Below are 5,397 nucleotides of genomic sequence, written 5' to 3'. Positions count from 1 at the left end.
TATATATATATATATATATATATATATATATATATATATATGTGTGTGTGTGTTCTTATAAACTTTCGTGCATGTGAATTTGCGTACGAGGGCAGGCACTATGAGTAGACACGTTCAAACACACAAAAGACTCACAAACACAAACACATACACACGCACTGGTTCTCGCAAGCACACGCACGCGAGAGCAAAAGATACGTACACAAGCATATATGTGCGTATGCATATGTGTATTTATATTCATGTATGCGTAAATGTTTCTTCTTATTATATGTGTATATATTTGTGACTATAATTAGATGGGTGTGCCTGTGAGCGTTTACGAGCGTGTTTGCGGTAACTTTTAATAATTTTAAAAGCAATTATTATAAATATCAATTAATTTACAAAACCGAGAACATCAAAATACTATCTCGTTAGGTTTGTTTTTATTCATTTCATTAATTGATTTTAATTTCTGATTTGTTAATTTGTACTCACAGGATCTGATTGTTAAAATGAATATTGTCTACAGACTCTGTAGTGTTGTTGCATTTAAAGAATACCTGATACAATACTAGTTGAATCAGACACATAATTGTCTAATCTAATTTTAACCGATTTGTCATATGTTAGCTTGGGTATACAGAATTAGATGCTCTACTCTGGGGGACAAAACTTTATAAATTACCATGCCTCAAGGCGTACTGTCTACTCGCTAGAAATAGCAGCAATGATTATTCGTAATCAAATTACATCGTATTGTGTTAAAATTGGAAGGATATATTAGTCGAGGTTGTTTTACATGTAGTGTATCTGCAATATATAAATAAATAAATAGAAAAATCATATTCGAAAATGCGATAGAATGTTTGCAACTAGGACACGTGCTCAGAACTAGCTAAACGACAGAAGCAGGTACAACATACTTTTACTTGTTTCAGTGATTTGAATGTGGCCATGCTGGAGCACGCCTTTAGTCGAAGAAATCGACCTCAAGACTTATTCTTTCTAAGCCTAGTATTATTCTATCGGTGTCTTTTGCCGAACCGCTAAGTTACGGGGGCGTAAACACACCAGCATCGGTTGTCAAATGATGTTGGGGGACAAACACAGACACACAAACACACAAACACACACACATACACATACATATATATATACATATATACGACGGGCTTCTTTCAGTTTCCGTCTACCAAATCCACTTACAAGGCTTTGGTCGGCCTGAGGCTATAGTAGAAGACACTTGCCCAAGGAGCCACGCAATACTGTGTCCACCCGACTACACGCTCTTATCTTTATTTTTCTAAATGTTGTGTTGACTAGAAGAAGCAGCGTCCATGCCCTTCGCAGTCCCTTCGAGAATGGTGAGACCGTTGCAAGTTGATAAATACAGGAAAGGAATCGGCAGAAGGATGATGCCAATGGGATGACATTCTGGTCACAAGAACTGAGTGTGGTTGTTGGCACAGGGTTTAGGGTCTTGAAAATTAAAAAAAATGGGTGACGATAAGAGGAAACACGAGTAAGTCAGGAGGACTGAAGGGGAGGTGGCAAGAAACTAAAGTGTTGCAGGAACAAAGATCATTCTGACAGCATTAAAGAAGCCTAGGAATGGAATTTATTTACAATACGGATTACCGACACACTGTGTAGTTGTCATGAAGAACCACGAGTTTGGAGACCCAAAGCTAAGCTATGTGTACTATTATTGTGTATGTAGAGAGCCTGTGCGAAGCTTTATGCAGGAGCGTCCAATGGTATAATGATGGCAATTCATGATGTTTACAAGTGATTTTTAATCAGTCAACTGGACTTTCTCTGACTAAAATGTCCATATGTGGAGGAACTGCTCAGTTCCAAATGTGGGGACATTATCTTGCGCTGTGAATCATTTAAGCTTTGTGTGTCAATTAAGGTTTGTAAAATATCAGTAATTGCTGGAGTATTCTCTGATTCTGAAGAGCAGGGTTTGTTTTTCCCAAGTGTAAGGGTTGATGATGATTGTTTTAATATACATATGAGAAGCGTTTGTGTTCTTTTTTTTTTTTTTTTTTTTGAAGGAGTTTAGACTGGCTACGTTGCCTCTGGAGAACGCTTTCAAGTTCTCCATAAATAGGGACAGTGAAGATGTATCATGTGATGTGTGGTTTGTATAGCTGCATCACTACGAAGTCTCCTTTTATCGTCTTTCCATCACCCATCACTATCAGGTCTAAATGTCCAGATATGTCTAGATTTGTGGTCAAAAATACTGTTCGTCTTTTAATTTGGCCACTTCCAAAGGAGTAATAATCTCCATTCCGTACTAAGATTTTTTTTTCTTAATTGAATTAATTTTCATTTTTTTCTCTGTTATGATTATATGTGAAGAAAGCAAGACGGTATCAGTGACAGAATCGGTAGAGCGTACTTGTTCCGGCTTTTTACATACGGAATTCAAATCTCTCAGAGTTCAGTTTTGTAGATCATACTTTCGGAGTCGAAAAATAATGTACTCGTCCAATACTAGGATCGATGGTGCGATTAAACACTTCCTCACACAATCGCTTGGTTTCTTCTTAAATCAGAAACCATTGTGGTTATTTAAAAATCTCAGTGAATTTTTGCTTTTTGTGTTGGGCTTATGATCCGAAGTTCATTGGTTCAAAACTAGGATCAGACGACGCGTAATATCTAAGCAAGACATGCCATTTTACTTTTCTCCAGTCGAGGAAATGAGTCCCAGACTTATGCCGATGTAACAGTTACTTCCCAACTGCCACATCCGCGATGCTGCTCTGGGTTAAGGGTGGTAGAACGACAAGATGCGTATGTCTGCTTGTGAATGCATGCACATTTAAAACAATTGTTGAAAGCATAATAATATCTACCAGATCATACACACCGGAGAATGACGGCTAAGCTTTACTATGTTCAATGTTTAAGCAGTATAGATATATTGATATATATTTTAGTTGCTTCGTTATTTCAGTTGTTTAGATATTAAAACAATTCTGCCTACTTCCTTGTCATATTTATTCTTTGCCGTAGCGGTAATAGCTTTAATACATCTATATATCTGAATATTTATGACTTTCTTCCTAAAGGCAACATCATGATACCCAACCTTTGTAAAGATGACTATTAATCGCATTTATCTATTTATTATTGATAGCTACAAAAAGGCGCTGTGTTGGTAGAATCTTTGGAGCGTTTGTCGTCCCCAAGTGTGAGGGTTGATGATGAATTTGTTTTTTATATATGAGAAGCATTTGTGTTCATTTTTTTATATATTGTTGAAGGAGTATTTTATATATTATTGCAGGAGTTTAGCACAGAGAATCGTTAGTTCTCTGCTCATCCTGCCATGTTTCCTTGGAGTATGCTCCTGCCTGGTTGCGGTTAATTATTCTTCTCTCGGTTCTTCTCTTCTGGTGTCAGAGTTTCTCACAGACAGCTTTTAGCTCTTGCTTGAGAGTAATCAGTTTGCAAGTGGGTGTCCTCTTTTTGCTGTCTCCAAACATCATTGCTATCTACTTCTTTACTTTCTTCATTTTCTCTGTCTTCAAAACCCATGATGGTACTTTCTTGGTTATGCTTACCTTTTGAGTATCAATCATGTACTGTTTTACAGTAGTAGCCTGAGCATATATTTGCCAGTATGTGGGTTCATCACACTATTGTAAATACTTATCACAAATTTCGTTAACAGCTTTTAATACCGTATCTGGTGGTGTTTTACTTACTTTGGATAGAAGATAAAAGATATATACTAATAATACTAAAACTCTAGATATGTTTGTGTGTGCCCGAAATATCTCAGAAATATTATATTTTGCATATTTATTTTTAGACTTACGTTAGGCAGTACAGTACAAATTTTCGTGATATTTGGACCTCTATTTATAAATGAAAACAGTTAAACACAATTTGTGTTTGTTATTTCTTGACCAAAAAGAACATGGCTTACATGACGTCAATACACGTACACATACAGAATACACACACATATACTGAATACCATGGCGTGTCATTCAACACAAACACACGTCCGTTATATGTGATATATGCACACAGTCTTCACGCCATCTAAGAAGGAAAAAAACGTTGTCTTTTTGACGTACACAATATTTTAATCATTTAGAAATATTTTAAACTGAATGTGATTTCAAAGACGTAAGTTGTTTGTACAGTAAATATTTATATTTTAACTTTATTTAAACAGGCAAAAATTTAAAGCCTTTTGTTTTAATTATTTCCATGCTGAATGGCAATTTTTTGCACTGACTTGACAGTCATCCGGAGTTCGTTAATTTCCATAAAATTTGTCATTTATTTACTTTTGTTTTAAAGTGAAACAGAGGAGAAAATGAAAGATGTATTTACGTGTATATGAAATGGACGCGTGTGTGTGAGATTACCACCACCATCATCATCATCGTCATCACCACAAACATCATCATCATCATCATTATCATTTTCACACACAATGAAATGATTGTCCTTATCATAGACTACCATTAACATTGGCATCCTTATGAAACCCACCAACTCTATATATTCATAATCCTTATCATCACCACCACCACCAACACACTACATCCAACACCACCACGGCCAAGACCACCACCACCACCAGTGCCACTATTACCGCCTTCCCTCCTACCACCTACGCTGTCACCAACATTACCACCACCACCACCAAACCAGCAACACACCACTAATTCACTACAGCCTTCGCCGCCATCAGTAACATTAGCGCCATCATCCACAAGAATTATCATTACCCGCAATATTATCCTTCTTTTTTTCTTTCTCCTTATCAACCATTCCTCCTCATCCTTCTCCTCCTCATCCTCCTCCTTCAGCTTTCTCTCTCCTCTTCGATCAACTTTAAAATGTTTACAGCATTCACATTTTGCTTACAATACAGATACATCTTTGTTTGTTTGTTTGTTTGTTTGTTTTCTTCTTTTGCTGTAAACCAATTGACAAGTACCAAAACAATTGCACAGAAGAGCATAAGCGACCAGGAACATGAGGATGGGAATATAAGGAATAAAGTACTCGATATAAGAGAATACTTTAAATTCTTCTATGTTGCATTTCCATTTTGAATCAGTCTCCTTCATAACAAGAATTAATATCTACAGTCTCGAACATAAATTCGTGTATTTATTTATTAGTTTATGTGTATATATTTCTTTACTTCATTACTTTTTATCGCGATTTCTGAATATGCTCTTCAATTCAAACTATATATGCTTGTCTATGGAATGAATACTTAAGGTGATATGTAAAAATCTATCTCCCCTCTCTCTTTCTCCCTCTCTCACCCCTCTCTCTCCTCTCTCTCTCCTCTCTCTCTCTCTCTAGCTCTCTCTCTCTATCTATATATATAATTATATATGCATATATATATATATATATATA

The sequence above is a fragment of the Octopus bimaculoides genome, chromosome 8, assembly GCF_001194135.2.
Source record: "Octopus bimaculoides isolate UCB-OBI-ISO-001 chromosome 8, ASM119413v2, whole genome shotgun sequence".
Lineage (NCBI taxonomy): Eukaryota > Metazoa > Mollusca > Cephalopoda > Octopoda > Octopodidae > Octopus > Octopus bimaculoides.
The sequence above is the reverse complement of the archived record's forward strand: the minus strand, read 5'-3'. Positions refer to the sequence as shown.